Here is a 23,699-nt window from a genome sequence, read left to right as displayed (position 1 = left end):
TGGGTGCGGTGAGCAGCTGGGGAGAGCGAGGGGGGACCCTGGGCAGTGGGCCCAGCACAGGGAGATGCCTCAGCCAGGAGGCTCTGCAGGCCAGACTCAAAGGGAGATTGGTAACCCCGACAGGGCGGAGGCAACGCTGGGAAGAAGGGCCCTGCCACCTAGAGCCTGTGGCTACCACCAGAGCGAGTGTTCAACCCACAGCATCCCTACAGCACACCAGGGCCTGAGAAGAAGGCCTGGGACTTACAAGGAACAGACTGTGAACTGCCCTGACATTCCAGAGACACTGTTTGTGAAGTTCCCTGCCACAGAGCGGGTTGATGTGTTTCCTTTAACCTTTCCCATTTCCCCTTATTCTTTTAAAAATTAATTGTTGATTAAATAACTTGCATTTGCTTCAAATTGTATGTAATAATCAGTGGGTCAGAGAAGTGCCCAGTGCAGTGAGAGTACCCTGGAGTGAGGACACCCTAGCCCCTGTCCTAGGTGACTGCAGCAGTGTTGGGGACACTGGGGCATGGCCACTAGGTAACTCGAGGGGATGGAAGACCACGAGTGTCGATGAAGCCCCCTCGCACTAGGCCCAGGTGTCCTTGGCCCCCCCTCCCACCTGGAGGCACTCGCAGCAGCTCTGCGTACTAGGCCCAAGTGTCCTTGGCCTCCCCGCCTGGAGGCACACACAGCAGTTATGCTGAGGATCTGCAACAATATGTTGCAGAGTCAGATTGCCTGAAACTAAGCAAGGCCAAACAGGGCAGATATGGAAGAACAATGCTGAATAAAGCAGCTTTATGTATAGTTTAACAAATGATACAGAGAATCAGGGAACTAGCTGGGAACTGGATTGGCTGGCTATATGGATACTTGGGGCAGCTTGCTATTGGATAAATATGCTGGGAAAAAGGATGTATAAAAGCCCGTGTAACTTCCTGCTTTGTGTGCAGGATTTGAGATTTTATTCTCCCTGTACCTTTTTGCAGCTGCAAATAAACTTTTCTGTTTCTCCACCCTGTTGTGATTATTGGGTGTAGCACACCGGGTAATGAACCACTCAAGCTGTTGTTCAGCCTTTCGGCACTGGGTGCCGGCAACAGCTTTTGGCGTCCCTGGGTGGGCCAGAGGCTGCAATTTAGCCTTGCCCGGACCCCTCCTGGAGGTCGAGGATTGCGGCGAGAACCGACGCCCAGTGCGCACCGGTGAGTTTACCGGGGTCTCGGAGGAGATGCGATTTGATCGACCCCGGAGGGCACAACGGTGCAACGCACTCATATAGTGGAGAAGCAGTTGTGGTAGACGACGGTGAAGAACTGGTCCCTTGCAGTTGTGGACGACGGTGAAGAACTGGACCCTTGTATAAAGTAGGAACCTTTTGAAATCCGGATTATATGCTCTGTTGGAACCTGGGGACGCCCAGAGTTACCCTGTAGGTATGGGACAGGGACAGAGCTCAGGGGTTAGGGCACGGTGTACGCCCCTAGAGTGCATTCTAGCAAACTGGAAGGTGTTTGGTGCGGATCCGATGACTAAGAGCCAATTAAAACGATTCTGTACAGTTGACTGGCCTCAATATCAACTAGAGGACCAGGAGTGGTGGCCACCAGGAGGGTCAATTAATTACAACACGATCCTTCAGTTACTCCTGTTCTGTCAGAGAACAAGGAAATGGAATGAACATATGTATGCGCATTTGTTTCTGACTTTATGTACTTGACCAGATATTTTACAGCGCTGTAATCTGACTCCGACTGGTTCGGTAGCAGCTAATGTTAGTCCCCAGACCCCCACCCCCACTGTAATGGCAGAGCCGGTGTCCCCTTCGGCCCCTACACCCACACCTTGTAAGTCCCCAATGGTTGGTCTATACACCTTAATCACCGAAACTAAAGTCGCCCGGTCTGGATCAGACAGGCGTCCGGCCACAGCTATGCAGGTTTATACTCATGTGCCCTTTAATCCTGTGGATGTGGCTGCTTTCAAAGCACAGGCAGGAGAGTTTTCCACCAACCCAGGCAGGTTTATATCAGTCTTTGAGGGGTGCCTCAGTAGTCACAAGCTGGACTGGGATGATTGTAACATCCTCCTGCGAACCCTATTGTCTGAGGTTGAAAGACAACAGGTTGTGTCCAAGGCAAGGGAGGAGGCGCAGAAACGGTACGACCGGGATCATATTAATGTCCCTGACCTGGATGCACAAGTCCCCCGAGCAGACCCCAGGTGGGATCCAAATGATCATGGGGATATGACCCGCCTTACCTCCTATAAGGAGTTGCTTTTGCATGGACTCTGTCACTCGGCTGTCCGACATAATAATTGGGCAAAGCCATATGAAGTAATGCAGGATTTAAAAGAAAGCCCAGGGGCCTTTCTACAGCGTATTCGGGACACCATTCGACAGAACACTAATGCAGACCCCGATGATCAGGCAACTGAGTCAATTATTAAGGGAATTTTTACGAGCAGAGCAGCCCCTGATATTAAGAGAAAGTTACAAAAAAAGGAGGATTTAATGGGTATGACCATGGCACAAATCTTAGAGACTGCAAACCGAGCTTATAGTCTGAGAGAGACAGAGAAGGAGAGAAAGCAAGTGAGATTGATGGTAACAGCGGTACAGGCCGGCACTAAGAGAAGTGGCCGGGGAGGAAGGGGCCGTGGACGCGACCATCCGGGCCCGCAGGAGAGACGACTGGGTTGCAACCAGTGTGCCCTGTGTCGACAGGAGGGACACTGGAAAAATGAGTGCCCAAAGAGGAAAGAAAAGGGGGGTGCCCCTATGATGGCGATGGCGGAGCAGGAGTAGGGGTATCAGGGGAGACGGACCACCCTACCCCCGGAACCCCGAGTAAAGATGTGGGTGGGAAGCTCAGAAATAGATTTTTTAGTGGACTCTGGAGCAGCCCGAACTGCCGTAAATCAGCCTCTTCAGTTGCCAGTAGCAGATTCCCTTACTGTGGTGGGAGCCACAGGCAGGGACACCAAGTGCCCAGTGTATGCCCCAGCGGAATGCGCTTTGGGAAACAGGACTATATCCCACAAGCTGGTATACCTCCCTGAGTGTCCAACACCTCTGCTGGGACGGGATCTACTTTGTCGCCTCGGTGCCACCCTGCATTTTACTGAGGACGAAATAACCCTTACCTTACCCCCTGAGAATGCATGGATCATGACCCTTGCAGTTGAGCCCTCAGCCATGCAAGCCCCAGAATGGAGCCCGTGGGAAGACCAGGTGTACCCCCTCGTGTGGGCATCAGGGATTCCAGGAAAGGCCACCCACCAGACCCCCATTACTATTCAGCTCATACCAGGGAAAGGCCCAGTGCAAGTAAAACAGTATCCAATCAAGAGGGAAGCCAGAGAAGGTTTACAGGAAACTATAGATCGATTCCTAATGTATGGTATTCTCCGGGAATGTCAGTCAGCCTGGAACACTCCCATTCTACCCGTACAGAAGCCTGATGGCACGTATCGGCTGGTACAGGACCTAAGGGCAGTCAATGAACGGGTTAAGACTCTGCACCCTCTTGTCCCTAACCCGTTACACCTTATTGGCTTCTGTAGGGGGATAGTATACCCATTTTTCAGTCCTTGATCTGAAAGATGCTTTCTTTACCATCCCAGTTGCCACCCCGTCACAGAAGACCTTCTCCTTCGAGTGGGAGGACCAAAAAAGGGTTAAAAAGCAACTTTGCTGGACAGTGTTGGCCCAGGGATTTAAAAACTCCCCCACCCTCTTTGGCCAGGCTCTGGCCAGGGACCTACAGGAGTGGGATAAGGAAGAGGCCCTCCTTCTGCAGTATGTAGATGATTTGTTAATTGCCACTGTGGGCCAAACACCCCGCCTTAAAGCCACCGTGAGCCTCCTGAATTTTATTGGACTCCGGGGATATCGGGTAGCACGGAGTAAGGCTCAAATTGCCCTCCCAGAGGTACGGTACCTCGGGTTTCACATACGGCAAGGGGAGCGTCAGCTTTCAAGAGAAAGAAAGCAAGCTATCTGTCAAGTTCCTACCCCAAGTAACCGTAAGCGGCTCAGGGCATTTCTGGGTATGGCAGGCTTTTGCAGGATATGGATCCCAGAGTTTGGACTGTGGGCTAAACCCCTGTACGACTGTGTAAAAGGAGCAGATCATGACCCCTTCTATTGGACCCCAGAGGCTGACAGGGCATTTAAAATCCTGAAAAGAAAATTGATGGAAGCCCCGGCTCTGGGCCTGCCGGATCTCTCTAAGCCGTTTCAGTTGTATGTACATGAACAAAGGGGGGTGGCCCTAGGAGTGCTTACACAGCTGTTAGGAGCATGGAGACGTCCCGTGGCTTATTTTTCTAAGCAATTGGATCAGGTTGCAAAGGGTTGGCCGGTATGTTTACGGGCAGTCGCAGCTACTGCCCTGTTGCTTGAGGAAGCCGAGAAGCTAACATTGGGAGGGGTTATGCAAATCTATACTCCCCATATGGTCCGAGCCTTATTGGATGCAAAGGGAGGGCTTTGTCTCACCCAGGCTCGGATTGCTCGGTACCAGGCTAAGCTGTTAGAGAACTCTGAAGTCACCCTACAGCCTTGCCCCTCCCTTAACCCAGCCACTCTCTTGCCAGAAACAGAGGAACAGAAACATGACTGTTTAGAGTTCATAGATGTCCAGTACTCCAGCCGTCCAGATTTAAAGGATGTACCCCTCCCAAATGCAGATTATGAGTGGTACACTGATGGTAGCAGTACTGTAATAGATGGGCAAAGGAGGGCGGGTTATGCTGTTGTGACCCTCCATGACACCGTGGAAGCTGAAGGTTTGCCTGCTGGGACCTCTGCCCAGCTTGCTGAACTGATAGCCCTGACCCATGCACTTGAACTGTCAAAAGGAAAGCGGGTCAACATTTTTACTGATTCAAAGTATGCTTTTGGTGTGCTGCATGCTCATGCTGGCCTATGGAAGCAAAGGGAAATGCTGACAGCCCAAGGCTCCCCAGTCAAGTACGGGCCCCAAATCCTCCAGCTCCTAGAAGCCGTACAACTTCCCTTGGAAGTGGCGGTGGTACACTGTAAAGCCCATCAAAGGGAGGATCAAGATGTGGCCAGAGGTAATGCCCGGGCAGATAGAGAGGCTAAGCATGCTGCCACCCTGCCATCCCCTCAGACTGAGAACGCCCATATGCATGCCCTTATCCCATCAGTAGGGGAACTTCCAACCCCTCAGTACTCTGGGGAGGAGAGACAGCTAACTGATAAACTCGGTCTCCAGGAAAAGGAGGGATGGCTCCATTCCCCAGAAGGGAAGGTCCTCTTACCAAAGGGCCTAATCCGGCCAGTGCTGCAGAAACTACGTCAAACCACTCATGCTGGCAAGGAAGCACTTATCCAACTAATGGGAAAATACTTTATCACTTCCAGACTCCGACCCCTGGCTGCCCAGGTACAAGCGGACTGCTTAGTCTGCCAAAAGAATAACCACCGACGGGGACATCCTGTGCCACCAGCTGCCCTAGAACCCACTCCGGGCCCTGGACAAGTGTGGCAAATAGACTTTACTGAGTTTCCCCGGACCCAAGGGTTCAAATATCTCCTTGTTATAGTGGATCTGTTCAGCGGATGGCCAGAAGCCTTCCCATGCCGTAACTGCAGTGCCAGAACAGTGGCCCTCAAGTTTGTTAAGGAGATCATTCCTCACTTTGGACTTCCCCTGTGGATGGAATCTGACAACGGGACACACTTCACGTCAAAAATCATTCAAAGCATCTCACATGCCTTACAGATCCCCTGGAAACTACATACGCCCTGGAGACCGCAAGCCAGTGGTATAGTGGAGTGTACCAACCAGATCCTTAAACGGCATCTCTCAAAAGTGTGCCAAGAAGCCTCACTGCGATGACCTGATGCTTTACCCCTCGTCATACTCCGCATCCGCGTTCTCCCAAAGGGTAGATTAGGGCTCAGTCCCTTTGAAATTATGTTTGGAAGGGCATGGCCTATGAATGGCACCCCGGTTCTGTCAGGGGAATGGGAGTTGGGTAATGTTTTTTTGTCACAGTATATGTGTTCCCTGTCTGCTCTTCTCTTGTCTCTTCACAGGTATACCAAGGATTCCCAGCCTTTCCCCATGGACACTCCCGTCCACTCATTACAGCCTGCTGACTCTGTGCTTGTTCGCACCTGGAAAGACGAGCCTCTCCAGGAAAAGTGGAAAGGACCCTATACCGTCCTGCTGATCTCCCATACAGCGGCAAAGATCGAGGGACACAAGAACTGGATCCATCACTCTCGTCTGAAGGCAGTACCCGCCCCCTCATCAGCAGAACAGTGGACCGTCCAACCTGCTGACTCCTCATCTAGTGACGATCTTGGGCTAAAGCTACTGTTTAAAAGACACAAATAGCGGGCACCTTAATGCTAAAATGGGCCCACCCAGGTACTGGAGACCCTGGGTTGGGAAGACTCTGGTGATAATTAATTGGGTAACATTGTTATTCTCTGTATTGGTATTTCCAAACTGTGCATATCGGGAGCATAACTCCTTTGTTTTGCTTGCGCACCATGTTGCTAATTTAACAAACCAGACTGATTGCTGGGTATGTGCTCCAACTCCACTATCCCCCAAAACGGGAATGCCCCTTGACATGCTGCCCTTGACCCTAACAGAATTAGCCACCACCAAAGAGCAGGAAAGAACGGACTCGCCGTTCTGGAATAAGACCTCTTTACAGCAGGCCACCTATCAGGACCAGGAGTATTCAGATGCAGTACTCACTGAGGGAGTGTTATGTTTTACCCGAAACCAATCTGATCACTATGGGCGTCCTGTGGGAAAAAGCTCCTGTGTTATTACACAGTGGGCTGATGGGTATTGGATAAAGACCAACAGGGGAGGCCAACAGTGTGGGTGTAATGGTTCCTCCCCTTTTAGGGAAACTCTTACAAATAATCTTACCACAAAAAAGGGGTTTGGAAATGTAACTTGCCATCCAGTTAACATCTCCAATGTAGCAAGCCAATGGTGGGTTTGTAGTGGTCCCTATGGCGAGTGTAATTTGAACGGCACAATTAGAAATGACCCCACTTGTACCCAATCAGGAGGATGGGATGCCCCCCTAGGGGCATATGAACTGTTTGGAAAAGCAGCCTTAAATATCCCAGGAATCCCCTTAAGAAACAGTCCTTACTGGGCCCTACAGGGTCACTATTTTGTATGTGGCCGAAAGGCTTACAAGGTGCTGCCAGCCAACTGGACAGGTAGCTGTTATATTGCTCATGGAGTTCCTCATCTTTCCATAACTCCCACACTGCCCAAAGGAAAGATTAGAAATGCCCGAGACACCTCTGTTGAGTCACGAGAAAAGACCCTGCGGCGACTGACTAAGGCATTGGAGGGCAATATGAAGAATCCCCTCACAACCGAGAAGCTTGTAGGGTGCTCTGTAGTGGGAATAGCGCCACTGATTTCCGGACCAGCCATGGCATGCATAGGCCGTTATACTATAAGGCTGCAGATGGTACTTGAGAAGGTGGCCTTGGAGTTAGAGGACTCGGTTAGTGATTTAGGGTCAGCAGTAAAAACATTAAATAAAGAGGTACAGCAGCTCAGGACGTTTTCCCTCCAAAACAGGCTGGCTTTGGACTATCTCTTGGCATCCCAAGGAGGGGTTTGTGCCCTCATCGGGCCCCGATGTTGTGTATATGTAAATGATAGCAGTTATGAGATCTATGAAAAGGTGGTACAGGCTGAGGCCCATGCCCGAGCCGGAGCACAGGTTGCCTATACTGCCCCAGAGAACGATTGGTTGCAAACCTTGTTTTCAGGCTGGGGTTTGTCATCTTGGCTTGGTGGTTTATTTAGCCTGCTATTGAGAATTCTCTTTCCTGTATTGCTTGTATACTGGTATTATGCTGTGCAGTATCATGTGTTAGAGCCCTTTTGCAAAAGTTAATAAGTCACTCTCTTCAGGGCTATCACAAAGTGCTTATGCAAAGTCCTATTGTAAAGAAATAAGTAGCCCAAGTGAGAAAACTCAGAGCCAAGGTTGTTGAGTGTTCTCAAAGGGGGGAGTTGTTGGGGACACTGGGGCATGGCCACTAGGTAACTCGAGGGGATGGAAGACCACGAGTGTCGATGAAGCCCCCTCGCACTAGGCCCAGGTGTCTTTGGCCCCCCCTCCCGCCTGGAGACACTCGCAGCAGCTCTGCGTACTAGGCCCAAGTGTCCTTGGCCCCCCCGCCTGGAGGCACACACAGCAGTTATGCTGAGGATCTGCAACAATATGTTGCAGAGTCAGATTGCCTGAAACTAAGCAAGGCCAAACAGGGCAGATATGGAAGAACAATGCTGAATAAAGCAGCTTTATGTATAGTTTAACAAATGATACAGAGAATCAGGGAACTAGCTGGGAACTGGATTGGCTGTCTATATGGATACTTGGGGCAGCTTGCTATTGGATAAGTATGCTGGGAAAAAGGATGTATAAAAGCCTGTGTAACTTCCTGCTCTGTGTGCAGGATTTGAGATTTTATTCTCCCTGTACCTTTTTGCAGCTGCAAATAAACTTTTCTGCTTCTCCACCCCGTTGTGATTATTGGGTGTAGCACACCGGATAACAAACCACTCAAGCTGTTGTTCAGCCTCTCGGCACTGGGTGCCGGCAACAGCAGGGCTGTGGGTTGAGCCCCCCAGGAATCCTTGTTGGGGTTACAAGGACTCTGACAGGAGAATGGAAAGGGAGGCTACAAAGGTAGGGAGGCCACTGGGTAAAGGAAGTGGGAGCGAGGACTCAGATCCTTTTGCTAGCCCACTTCACTGGGGTAGTGCAGAAGCTAGGAAAGTTCCCCACAATAGTGGGACTATTCCCTCGCTTACAATTAGGGTTCGGATAGCTAGCATAAGCTATTTGCACCAATACATTTCCCCAATGGTTTAAATATGTTAATGCATTTTTGCTCCATGGTCACATGTACTAAAAAGCCCCCAAAATCTGCTATTTTAAGATCAATCTGTTCTTTTGTGGCTTATGTTTATCACAAGATACATATTGCTAAATCTTATAACACAGGTCAAACACATAGGCTAGCTATTCAGACCTCATGCTAACTACTAGGCCGTATTAGGCCTCAAGCTTATTGAAAGGCCTTTTTCAAATACTTTAACATCTTATTGTCTCTTACTTGTATTATAGCTTTAATTGTTTGTATTATTACTTCCTTAAGTATCTAGCTTTTACTAACATATACATTATAGTTTAATCCTAGGTATGGCCTGTCCAAAATCAGGTTGGTGTCAAAGGTCAAAACCATCTGATCGTAACAGGGTAGTTCAGTATCTGTATTTATTCAGTCCTTGGCCTTTGCAGAGAACGTCAACCAAAGAGCCTACCATCCTGCTTTCTTCAATGGGGGTATTTAACCAAAAGGAATTAGACTCATGTTGCAAAGGCCAGTAAATGCAGGTAGCTCATAATGACCTTTTCAACCAGTGACCTAAAACTATAAGCCTCTCCTTTATGTTACCCTAAGAGTGGAGACATTTTTAAAATCACTGTGATGGTCTGAAACAAGGTGTGCTGTGTCAGGAGTTGACTCTGCATCCTGTCACTCAAATCCCCACCAGTATACATTAACTGGGACCTGACTGAAAGGCAGGCAGTTGGCAAAGGATGCCAATTAACTGAATAAAGATACAACTGAGGAGCTAATTAGGTGAAAGTCACCCGCTACCTTGGACTATATAAGCTGACAGGAATGCAGTGCTAGGGGGGAGAGTAGGACGCCTGTAGGAAGGCAGGACTGGCTGCTGCTAATACTACATCCTTCCCAGAAGCAAGTGGGGAAGCGGGCGACCCATTGTAAATAGTATGTAAATAGCACTCAAGGCTACAGCCTGCTGAAGGGATATAATAAGATACAGCAGAAGTTAAGAACACCTGGAGTTGTGGTAGTGAGTTACTAAAGCTGGAAAAGACTCTCAGGGGACCACCCTGTGACAAGACCTTACTTTCGCTGCCTGAATTTGCTGCATTCGAGGAGAGGCTACTAGCATTGCAAGTAGGGCTAATTAGATTTATCTAATTGTGATGGGGGTTCAGCTATATCCCATTTCCCTTTGCACATTATACATTCTTGTGTTGGAAGGAGAACATCCTTTTTTAAAGGATGTAGCTGGGACAGTTGGTAAATGCACTCCCAAGAGGCTTTAAGCCTGCTACAGGCTTCTGCAGGCAAAATTTCTCTAAGTATCACTGCATGGACAGTATCTCCCCTCACTACCCACAAAGCAGACAGCCAGTAGTCTATAAAACTTAGAGCCTGATTCTACAGAATCTTCTATCATAAGCCATCCCATCACCTTAATTAGACCTTTAATAGTCCCTTTCCTCAATGTAACAAATGCTAGAAATATGGAAGAGCTGTACCTATGGATATGAAATATTTAGCATTTTAGTACCAATTAGTATGCTGTCTGCTTTCTAAAAAGTTAAGCCAGTTTTCTGTTTTATTTGGAATTTTAGGGTTGGGGAGGAGTTGCACATCCCACCATGTAATTATAGATGGATCTTTTCACTAAAATAACTAAAATTTAAAAATATTTCACATTATTACAGCTGTCTTTTGAATATAACATTCTGAAAAGCTGTCACACAGGGAATATGGGCAGAATAACAACTTAGTTTGAGAAGTGTCATTTAAAAAATTTTTTTTTTACATATTGACTTATTTTTAAACAAGAATATAAATATCTGGAATGGGGGAATCACATACTTTGCTGCAGTGCTTGTATGTCCAATTAATGAAGAGTTTAGTTTACATGGTCTGTTCAGCAACACCACATAGTATATCTATTAGTTTTACAAACAAGATGTCATATAAAGAAATATTTGATCATGTTAAATGCTGTATAAACTATAAATATGAAAAATGCAGTCAGTAGCTAGACAGCTGTTAATGTAGTAGCTTTTCATCTATTGATATCTGGCTGGGGTCACAAGGAAAAATATGTTTTGCAGTGCAATTTACTGATATTTTTAAAATATTATTTACTACTAAAAACATTATCTTGTATCAGTATTATGCTCTCCAGCACACTGCAAAGAGGATCTTCACAGCCACTCCCACATGATTGCTCATGCCCAATTATTTTAATGGTAATGTATAGTCTGCAGGTGGAGTAAGGTTGTAAAAAAGCTCCTTCATCAGGATAAGCAAGTACCAAAGACTGAACTTCACTGCAGAACAGGAATTCTTTTAAAATTTATCAAATATTAAAAATCTGCCCACGCCATATTCTGGGCACACTCGGACATAATTAACATACAGGACAATGCCAAAATAGATGGCAGCCATCTTGCTCCAACAGTTAAACAAAACAGACAATAAAACACCATCCCTTTCCAAGCAGATCTGACTATGCCAATCAAGTTCTTCCAGTCTTCATCCTACCTCCTTAAGCACTCTGGAAAACAGATGGGCTTTCCCGTATGCCCAAAACACTAACAAATGTGGGCTCAATTGAATCAAGGTAAGGACCAAATTCCAAACTTGGGGACCTCTTACAGAGAATGCCCAATTAGTCACTGCATCTCACTTATATGAAGGAGGTTCCAGGAATCTCCTTCACTTTTCTCATCTGAGGTGGTATGGTCTAGGGGAGAACAGGAGATCTCTTGGGTAATCAGTTCCCAAGCCAATAGGGTTTAATAGATTAAAATACCCTACTTGAATTGAGCAATCACACATCATAAGCTTACACAATTTTTTATTTTCACAACAGTTGTCAGCACCATTCAGAAATCGGGCCACAAACACCTTGTTACAAAGACTGATCAGTCTAAGAAAAAGTACTGCCAGACAAAATGACAATATATAGATGCCAGACTAGAACATCTGAACACTACCTGGCTGAAACTTACCTTTTACTTTGGTAATCTGAAGGCATTAGATTCTCTTAACACCATTTAGTTGTAGCAATAGAAACCAATAGAAGTTCATGAGATTGTCATAAAAATGGAAGGTTACATTATGAATTGTCTCACCTAATTGGAACGAGTGAGAAACATGGCAGGCTTTATTGGTATGTGAAGACTGGCCAGTGAGCAAAATCAATGAAAGGAGAGTTTTCCTGTTTGGGATCTTTGTAGTAGTTCACATGCTATCTCAAACTGTCATTTTATTAAGGAGCATTTTATGCTGGCAGCTTGACCAGTTCACATTTGATACAACTTTGCAATATTATCAAAAGGTACCAGCCTAGGCACAAAATTTGCTTGCCCATCCTCAGTGTTTGCAATTCTCATGATATTTGATGCTCTTGGAATAGCAAGAGTCTCAAAAACTCTGCTTTCATTTTTTAAAGTAAGTTTCTAGTCCTTGTTGTAGAAAAAAGCTTGAAAATATGAACTCAAAGTCTCAAAAACTAGAAAGCAAATGAAAAGAACCCTAACATTATTTTGAAATTTCAGTGTTTTAAACCAATCTCATGAATCTTCAGGTTTCATTTTGTGGTTAATTTCTTTCACTTGTGCATATGGGAAGAGTCCAGTCACTGTTGCTACAGCGCTAATCTCTCCTGAAATGGGGTAGGGAGAGGCAGACTGCTGGCAGGAACACAACCTCACCCTCTCTTTGTACTGGTTGAATGAGCTGACTAAATGCAAAGCTGGGGGAAGATATTTTCTTTCAAATCTTTGATAAAAAATGAACAGTGTTGGGCCAGCAAGATCCATCTAGAAACACTTCACTCACTTATGAGTAGGGTTCTGTGTCTGTCATGGAGCAGACTTTCCATGACCTCTGTGACTTCTGCAGTGGCCTGTGTGGCTGACCCCAGGGCTTCCCAAGCAGCTGGCTCCAGCCGGGCTCCAGAGCACCTGCTGTTCAGGCGGGCCCATCAGCGGTCTCTGGGCAGCCTTCTGAAGCAGCTGCTGCTTGGGCGGGCCCCGGCAGCAATCCTTGGGTGGCTGACCGGAGCAGCTGCGGTCCATGGCCCCCAGCAGCTGGTGTTGCTGGCCCCGGGCATCCCCGAGCAGCAGAAGCCCTTCCGCCAACTTTCCCCCCAGCAGTGGCAGCCCCCGCAGCACCCCCCAAAGATTTAGTCAGGCTATTTTTAGTAAAAGTCATGGACAGGTCATGGGCTGTGAATTTTTGTTTATTGCCTGTGACCTGTCCATAACTTTTATTAAAAATACCCATGACTAAATCGTAGCCTTACTTATGATTCCCCATTAACAATTCCTTTTGATATCTATCCACTCGCTAGATTTGCCATAGACTATACTGATTTTATATATTACTAAATTTTAAATCCAAGTGTCATTTGGCACGAAATCAAAGGATGAAAGTACTATCAACATAGATTTGTTTCTTTCATGCACAAATAAAAGATATCTTCAGTATGAATGAGTTTTATTTTAGATTATAAAACCTATGAAGAATAATAGAGATGTGTTCTTAAGAGAAGACATAGAATGAGGCTGTCTCCTATGACACTCTGTATGAAAGTGAATAGAAAATGGCTGCCTTTCTACACAGGCAGCAGAGCCCTTAGATAGCAAAAGGTACCCTATGCAGAAGACAAAGAGATAACAGTTAAATAGTTCAATACACCAACACTTTTGAAAGTCGTATCAAATGCTTCATCTTTAAATTATAATCTACTTAGTTTATAAAAGACAGAAGGACAACCACTAATAGGGAATGAGTTTAAACAGATGCATTCCTCTCTTAGTATGCACATGTAAATATAAATGACCAGAATGGTCTAAAGCAGTGGTTCTCAAACTAGGGCTGCCGCTTGTTCAGGGAAAGCCCCTGGCGGGCCGGGCTCATTTGTTTACCTGCCGCATCCGCAAGTTCGGCGGTTCGCCGCTCCAGGCTAATGGGGGCTGCAGGAAGAGTGGCCAGCACATCCCTCGGCCCGTGCCGCTTTCCGTAGCCGCCATTGGCCTGGAGCGGCAAACTGCGGCCAGTGGTAGCCACAATTGGCTGAACCTGCAGTTGCGGCATGTAAACAAACCGGCCCGGCCCGCCAGGGGCTTTCCCTGAACAAGCAGTGGCCCTACTTTGAGAATCACTGGTCTAAATAATTTTTCAGGAACTTGAACTATAATTGTTAATCCTTTAAGTATTTTTAAAAAATAACTGAAGTTATTTAAGTGTGAAAACTGGCTACTCAGTTAATCAGAATGTAATATTTATGCCAAGGAGGGCAAATAGTCTATTTATACCCGTTACCTCATATCTTGTCCTCCTTTGATACCGCTTTGGAGACTAAACTTCTTGAAGTAGTGTCAATGCAGAAACAAGCCCATATTAAAATAACTCTAAACATCTTTTTTGTCTACTAAAGCATACAGAGCACAGTATGTCTTTGAGGGGGTGGGTGGATGAATCCAGCCAAATACTTCCATCAAACAGCTAAGTGGATTTTTAAAAACTGACACAAAAGAAAGCACATCTTTCTATTTTACATGTGTAGAATCTTTATGAGCAACATATTGCCTTTATGAAAGTGTTTAGTACTTTCAATAGTTTATGGATTTAATTGCACTGAATTGAGGATGCAGTTATACATCTGAAATGAGAGAAATGTTTAAACCAAACATGTATTTGAGCTACACTAAAATCTTTACTATATTTATAATACACTCTAACATTAATGCTACTGCATTTCTATAAACTTCTGTTTTATTGGCCTAATGTAAAAACACTAAGATACCTGAATGATATGCTTTAAAATGCATGATTATACTAATTTGCTTACTGCTTGGTGTTTAATAATGCAGGAACCCTTGCTTAACATTAGTAAAATAATTTAAGTAAGTGTTATGCAATGTCCCATGAAATGCATTAAAGCAATAATACGTTCTAAGTACTCAAAAAAATGAGATCAGGCAATACTGCAGTGATGCAGCTAAAAGCTCTACAAAATGAATGTAGAAGTAGAACCAAGGCAGCATACATAGTTTTGCTTGCTTGCTTTAATGTTTTTAAATTAATGTAACATTAGCTGTTAGTTGGGTTTGCAAACTGCCACTCTCTGAATACCAAATCACCATGATCGAAACTATGGGCAAATATAAAACTGTAATCGACTCATCAAGAAAAGTCAATCAGCGGAAAATTTTCCTATTTTTTATTATTTAAAACCACAGTAAAACATTTTGCACCATTATTTGACAAAAGCTTGCTTCATTTAGGAAATGATACTTGAGTTTTTCTTAAAATCTCCATGACACAACTGAGGTGAGTATGTACATTACACCTCTCCCCCGACCCCCCAAGGTATTTAATGATGGATATTGCAACAAAGTCATTTTGCTATTTTGAAGTATTACATAATACTTGTCTCATTACCTCTGCTATTTGGATGAAGGAGACAGAGCCCTCTCCTCTAACTTGCCCTGAAAATAGGAATGTTAATAAAGGATAACCAAAGGATTAAGTGACAGTGGGTTTTAAAGGATATACATTACATTGCCATTATAAAAAATAAATAAATTACAGATAGATGATATTAGAACAGCCTCTAAGATATTGAAAGATTATCTGAATTAAATTTTAGCACAGTTAGATTTTAAACTCTTAGGAAAAGAATTGCTCTGTTACAAGTCTGTACAGCACACAACACAATGATGCCCTAATCCAGAGAGGGCCCTTCATTTGGATGTAACATGGCCAGGATAAAGAAAAATGAAGGCAATGATAAAACTGTGTGGATATGTTTTATAAAAACCTGTATGAGAAGTGAGTATGTTTTGAGTGCAGGAATGTAGGAGGCATCGTATGTAGAAATTAGAAATCATGGCAAGAAGGGTATGCAAGTTTTTATAAAGGAACATGTGCTCATTTTCTAAAACAAGTCCTTTCAATTTGCAGCAACCTATATTAATGTAGCCTTGCTAAATACACATAGTCAATTTAGTGTTACATTATTAGACAGCATGCAGTTATGTATCTGAGAAGCCAGACATTTTCGTCCAGTCTGACAAATCCTGTCATTCACATACCTCAAAAAATCACAAATAAATTATTTAAATCCTGATAGGTTTAATTAACAATGAAATTTCACAACAAAATGGTACCTATCGATATGAGATTTCCTGCATAGAAATTCACACTTACATTGGTGGTGGGTTTAGGACACTTCCATCTACCATTTTGTTGATTCTCAACAACACCCTTGAAAGCCCTGCATCATAATGAATGGCTCTCCAGTGTAGGAATGTGGGAAGACCTATGACATAAGAGTCACAAGAGTCTTAATGAGATAGCCAATCTCTTTATGCTTTACATGTTTCATTTGGTGTTACTCTTTCAGTTAATATTCTTATTAATAAACATTTATAACATGGGCATGTATAGAGTCCCTTACAGAACAAAGAGGAGAAAATCTCTGCACCTTTAAAATAGACAAAACAATTCATCTAAAGAAAGTAGTGAAGAGAAAAACAATGAAAGGCTTCTTTGCAGAGTTGTGTGTGTGTGTGTGTGTGTAAAAGGGGTTAGGGTGGGTAGAGATTGGAATGAGAGAGAGGAAGGATACTTGGAAGACAAAGTGAGAAACTGCTCCAAGCAGTTTATGAAGACATAAAGAGAAGGAGGAGGAGATTAAGGGAGTGGTATGGAAAGGAGATTAGCTGTAACATACAGAGCAAGGAAATGAAGAAACAGGAGTACAGTAGGTGGCAGAAAGATTAGGTATGGCCTTGAATGGGAGCATGGGGGCCTTCAATTTGATTTTTAAGACACAGAAAGTTAGTGAAACAATTCAAATGGTGGCATTTGTAATAGACATAGATGAAAATGAAGATTTTAGCAACAGCATTTTGGATAAGATAGGAGGCGGCTGGGTAAGGAGCAGGGAGGCTAGAGAGGGAAAGGTTACAATAATGTAGGTAAAAGTGATCATCTGTTGAATGAGGTTTTCTCAAGTAGAGGAAAGGTTGGATGATGCGGATACAAGAGAAAGAAAGGGAGAAACGGACATGGTAAAAGACAGAGAAGAGAGAAAATGATACTGAGACCTGGTCTACACTACAAAGTTAGGTCAATGTAAGTCATCTTCTGTTGACGTATTTGTGTATGTCTGCACTCAAATTTGTCTCCGACCGATGTAAGTGCCACGTCACAACAATGCAGTAAAAGCACCTCCCTGAATGGTGTTGAGCTATGATTGACCTACTGAAGTGGACGACATGTGAGCGTCAACCCTAACTGTCTTCCAAAGCTGTCCATGATACCCTGTTCCCTGCCACAGTGATCACTCTATTTACAATTGTGAACTCCACTGCTGAGGGGCTATGGAGCCTGAAAGCCATTCCCATATGTTTGAAATACCTTCTTCTGATTACCCAGCTTGGTAAGCACACCTAGCAACTTTCCCTTGTTGTGTGCAACTGCCCAGCTGACCATGATGGCTCAACACTCTAGACTCACTCCTGCCTGGAGTAGACAGGAGTTTTTTGATCTCCGGGGCATGTGGGTAGAAGAGGCTTTGCAAGCAGTTACAGACATATGAACATTTATAAGAAGATTACATGGAGATTACATGAAGATTGCTGTGACAGGGATCAGCAGCAGAGCAGTGCCTTGTGGAAGAAAAGGAACTGCACCAGGCATACCACAAGGCCTGGGAGGCCAACACTCAATCTGATGGTGAACCACAGATTTGCCACTTTTATAACAAGCTGCATGCAATTCTTGGCAGAAACCCCACAGACCACTATAGATACCTCAAAGGAGCCAGAGAAGAGACCCCTGCCTGAGCAGCAAGGAGGAGGAGGAGAGCAGATACAGCAAGGGGATCTTGTTATGCTATGAGCCCAAACCTTTTTGAGACTCTGCCATAGCACAGCCAGTCCCATCAGACGAGCACATATGAGCCTGAGGAGGGGGAAGAGACCTCAGGTAACTGTGTGTATGCATTTTTCCTTACAATGTTTAAGAATGGAGCCCAGCCCAGCCCCAAATTTACAAGACACAGGTACAGAGTTTTCATTGTTTTACTCACATGAGAAGAGGTAGAGGTAAAACAAACAGGACTAGAGTTATCTGCTTTTCATTCCCCTTTGGGTTAGGTGGAATAGGGGGAATGCAGAGCAGTTCGTTCATGTACATAGGGATGTTCCTTCTATTCCCCTGAGACACCTCAGTGAAACTTTTATAGAGATACTCTACAATCCTGTCCCAAATATTTTTAGGGTTGGGTAGCTTATTTCTTCCTCTGCAGTAGGACACTTCCCAATGCCACTCTGCAATGACTTTGGCTGGCAGCACTGCAGTAAATGGGCTAGTGGCACATGGGTCTTTGAGGGAGGGTCACCCCCAGGAGTATGATATTAGCTAAAATCACAACCACCTTTTGAAAATAGTGCCAATATTCAGTGCTATCACCCTTTACTCATACCCATGGAATAAGGACTGAAATTCTATTGTTTTATGTGACTGTACTCACCATGGCTGGGGCTGGGAATTGGTGCTGTGCAGAGGTGCTCCAAAGCTGAAGTGTGAATAAGCATGTTTTTATGGTAATAAGGGAAGGGAGTTTTGAAACTTATCTTTCTCTTTCTGTTGTGACTGTAATTCAGTGATACATCAGTCCATTTTTATCAGTAGCTGCTGCCTTCGCAGCCTTGAGCGATACCCCTTCCCCACCCTGAAGAGGAGGAGGAGGAGGAGGAAGAAGAGAACTAGGTAGAACACATTCAGCAAGCCAGTGCTGCATCAAGACCAAGAACAAAGGATCTGGAGGCTCAGGATGATAGACAGCATGAAGAAGGAGAGAACGGACAGGAGGAAAGGCCCGAAAAAGGAGAAGCAGACTCTCCAGGATATAATAGGTCTTCTCAGGCAGCAAACAAATGCTGCAGACCCTGGCTGACATACAGGTCCAAAGGTCCCAGACTCCCTACCCTTTGCAGTCCTTAGAGAACACCATGCTTGCATCTCCCTAAACCCCTCAGCATTTCACATGGCTTCACAGGCCTCATTCCTATCCCAACCACAGTGGGAGACAACAAGGAAAATTACAGCTTCACACACACTGCTCTGTGAGAACCGCAGGGTTGGTGTACAGCTAGCCACCATACTTTGCATTGATACAAACACTACTGGTAAGTATGCACAGCGCTAATGCAAGCAGCCAAGTATGCATGAGCACAGGTGATCTACTAACTTCAGCAGCGTATGCTGATGTAACTTGTGTTGACTGAAGTTTGTAGTGTAGACAGGGCCTATGAGTGTGAGCCTATGGGATGAGGACAGTAGAATTGTTATGAATTTAGTTTTACAGGCAGCAAGTTAGGGAGTGGACCAGACCAATACAGTAATACAGACCAGAAACATTCATATTTTAGCATTGCTGAGACTCTCTTATTGAAAGGTAGATAGAATGGCAATGAGAAAAAGTGACAGCACAATCACGAGCTGAAACTACAATAGGTACATTTCCAATGGTATTTACATCACTGGTATCCAAGGAAGTCATAGTGATGGGACAAGCTAGAGTGTGAAATCTAGATTTCCAATATTCATTGCTGAGACTATAAATTGAGGTTTAAGAGATGTAGGGTCTACTCCACCACACCCTACGAAAAGCATTTGCTATTATCGAAGTCCACTTGGTATATGGGACTCAAACTATAGAACAAACAAATACATTTACAAATTCTAAACACTACAATACAACTGCATTTTTAGCATTTTTATACAAAGCATCCCAAAATATTTTACAGGGTTAATTCATTTAGGTGCAAACAAATAATACAGGGCAAATGAAGGAGATAAAACTTAAGAAGCAAGGACAAAAGAGAAGATATATTTTTAGAATACATTTGAGAAGATGGATGGTCAATGAAGCAGAGAGGTACTTGAGGGTTCCCATACGACAGGAATTGAAGACAAGAGTGGGAAGGTTGTACTAAGGGACAGAGTTGGTGTTAGATGAGCAGAGGGAATAGTGAAAGGAACATGCACAAAAACTGAAAATCTGAAGCACCAATTTCAGTAAAAGCAAAAACCAAGAGCATCTAAAATGGAAGAAATGCCAGTGGAAAACTGTTTAGACTGACAGTGGTTTTGAAATGCACTGCCAGTGATTTGGATGAACCATTGATGCCACATACGATTTTATAAATGTTGGAGGCTACATTTTTGAAATGTGCATGCCTTGTACATTATCCCCCTACCCCAAAATTTGTCTTTGACTTGATGATCCTGACCTAGGGTACTGGGACTTCATAAGTTTGCATTTTAATGAACATTTTAAAAAAGAACGTTGGCAAAATCCAGAACATGTTTAATTAAAAAGCATATTCAGTTTATTTATGTGATAAATTTTAGGATCATTCATTTACTATGAATGTATAAGTAAGAAATAGGCATCACATGAACAATGGAAATAAAGTGGGGAAAGAAAAAAGAAATAGAAATAGAAAAAGAAATACATCACTCATAATTGAGATCCAACCCTTCTTTTAGTATTTTTGATCCCAATCTCAATTTTAGAAAGGTACTTCACTGAGAAACAAAGTACACATGATATGTTTAAATCAAAGGTAGACAGACAATTAATACCACAGAATGGTAAAATACATATAGAAAACAGCTATACAAGAAGTATGCAATGTCATATCAAAAGATGTGAGCTCAAACGGGGATGAATACTATTCTTTCAATTCTAAGATCTCAATATAATGCCATTTTTCTCCTGGATAAAGTGGAAACCCAATTCCTAAAATACATATATTTACTCATAAATTTAGATAGATGTGTGCATTTTGGCAACATGTATTATGCAGAAGGAGAAAATGCTGGGACTGTTATAATATATATGCTTGTTAAATACTAGCATAACCCATATATACAAATAGGACAAAATACAACAAAAGGTGATGCTGCTCTGGAGTACAGATACCAAGCTCTCTAAATCTGAAATTCAATGACACAGGTAATAGGGATTAAGGAACATCTGGTCGTAAGTATTTGACTCAGGAATCATTATGTAGCCAGGATTGGGTCTTATTACTGTAGTCTCAATTTTTTATGTTAACAAATGTATGCATTGCATCACTTTTACTCTTGTCAATTCTCTGTTAAATTTCCAGTTGAAAGGCAAATTGCATGATTTTCTTAAGTAGCACAAAGAAAAGGAGTACTTGTGGCACCTTAGAGACTAACCAATTTATTTGAGCATGAGCTTTTGTGAGCTACAGCTCACTTCATCAGATGCCTGTTTAATGCTGTTCTACTTCTCTCACTCTTCTTATGCAAGAATCATATGATAAATATACAAAACGTGACATTTTTCCTGATGAGCAACCATGAAATAATAATTTAAGTACTTTTTAAAAAAATTGCTGTCAGAATTTTGAAAAGAATATTCCTATGAAACAGTAGCTGTTATATGACTATGAAATAAGCTATTAAGTGAAAAAAATGATTGACTAATCTAACAATATCTTTAAATTCTTTTTGGTGTTAGCTGAGCCTCAAGCATTTTATTTTTATGTCTTATTTTAATGTCACATTGGATAAAGACAACTCTTCTTTCTTTTCCCCTCCTCCCCAATTACAACACTATATCTTATGTTTAATTACAGCAAGCATGCTACTGAAAGCTTCTTGCATTGTATTTGAAACACAATAAACTCTGCCCTATGTTTCAGGATGACCTCTAGCCTGCCTGTTCCTTTTTTTCCTATTTATTTCATAGTTAAATCTTCATTAATTTGTCAAACAATTGACAAACATGAAAACGTGAAGTGATTAATCTCAGACTTCAACAGTAAAGGTTCAGTTAACATAATTTGTAAAGAATAGAGAAATTGCAATAGAATACATGGAAATTAAGTACAAGAAATTCATAGCTTTAGAAGTATAGGAGGAAATAAATAGTAAGAACAATTTGATTAAAATGGTGAATGCTATATTTGCTACCAGCAATTTTTGTTAACCGTTTTCAGATAGTGGTGAGCTATGATTTTCTGCTTAAAGATCTTGAAATCAATGCTGCTGTTGATATCTCCTCAAGAACTGCATCAGTCTTTTAGCTGTCTTTAGAAATGATAGGCTATGTGTCCCCTACATTAAATGTGAATTCTGTCCTTTCATATTTCTTTCCATTCTTGGTACTTTGTACAGGAAAATATCTCTGTGGCGGATGATGACTGACTCACCTAATAGTAGAAATACCATCATTTATGGGGCCAATTCTGCCCTCCAGTAGCCCATGTAATTCCCACTGAAGTCTATGGGAATTGTGCATGCATAGTGGGTAGAAGCATTGAGGCTGTTTTTCCAAATAATGGATTATATTGTAACATCCAGTTTTAAGCAGAATTAGGGAGTTCTTAAAAACTGTTGGCACAGTATGGCCCACTGTGCTTTCCTCTAAGAAGAACAAGGATTATAGTTGAAAGTATCTGCCTTTATCCCTCTTCCTGTATTAAGGAGAAAAGGAATGAGATAAACCTGTTATTGAGCTAGGTCTATCTCCATAGATAAGGCACCTGTGAAAATTATTTTTGCAAGGACAGTAGTTTAGACTATTTCCCTTTCACTCCACTCCTCTTTGTGCTTCCCTGACACACTGACTAACAGGACAGGGTGAGCTGCTGGAGTGCTGCAGTACTTTGGCCATGACTGGTCCCTGACCCTACTTCCCATGTATCTCCCACATCAGGGTACTGAGTTGGGGGATCAGGAAGCTACCTTGATGCCACCTACAGATTCAACCACACTTTGGATGTCCAGTCAGGAAGAACAAAGGAGGAGAACTATCGGGGACCCCGTTTTGCCCCATAAAGTGTGTTTGAACCTGAATGAACCCAAATTAATTTGTGCATTTCACCAAGTAAATATAGTAATCAGCTGATTGCTAAAATGAATCCATATCTGGGCTAGAGAGAAGGAAGCTGACAACTGAGGCACAACACAACAGTGGGGTGTAGGGGAAGGGGAATTTTGGCTATTATGAATGCCAATTCACATTATCAGTGTGAATTAACATTATCATTTCATTCAGGCCCTCATTAAGTCATCATATGAAATCCGAGTCTACAGTTATGCAAGAATGTGTGGCACAAAACAATAAATAGCAATGGTTTTACTTAGAGTACTTAGTGTGTCACATACACAGACACTTGTTGCTGCTGTGTTGATCAGTTTCACATCAGGCCCTGTCTTCAGAAGGGGAGCAAAACAAAGGTTAGTCATGGAGATACCTCCATCAGTCTGCGTGGGTAGTCGAGAAGGTACTGTTCATGCATGTAAGGACCTAGGGAAGGGGGTTCACTGAGTCTTCCCCCTGAACAAAGGTCAGAGTTGGGTGTCAACACAGTGATACAGGGTTTTTCTTGAGAAACGTGAAAGGGATTTGCATGTGTGGAACACGGCCAGATCACATAACTACAGTGTGGCTCTGCACTACAAAAGGGAACGTGGCCAGGACTGGACCTAGCCATTCTCCTGCTGTGCACAATACAGCTACTGTTATAACAGACTGTGATTCCACTGGATCAGCTCAAGTTTTTTAAATGAAATCCTTATATGTGAGCAGAGCTGAAAATAACCTGGACCAAAAATGTAGCTAGCTGTTTTATGATATGCTACAACTGATTTTACCATTACACTTTTCTATTTAAAAAAACTTTCACATGCATAAGTCTTCTAAAAAATTCGAATGCCTGATTATGGAAGCCTGCTGCAAACACCTATGGGGGCAACCCCT

Source organism: Caretta caretta, chromosome 9, assembly GCF_965140235.1.
Source record: "Caretta caretta isolate rCarCar2 chromosome 9, rCarCar1.hap1, whole genome shotgun sequence".
Taxonomy (NCBI): Eukaryota; Metazoa; Chordata; order Testudines; family Cheloniidae; genus Caretta; species Caretta caretta.
This window is presented reverse-complemented; position numbering follows the sequence as displayed.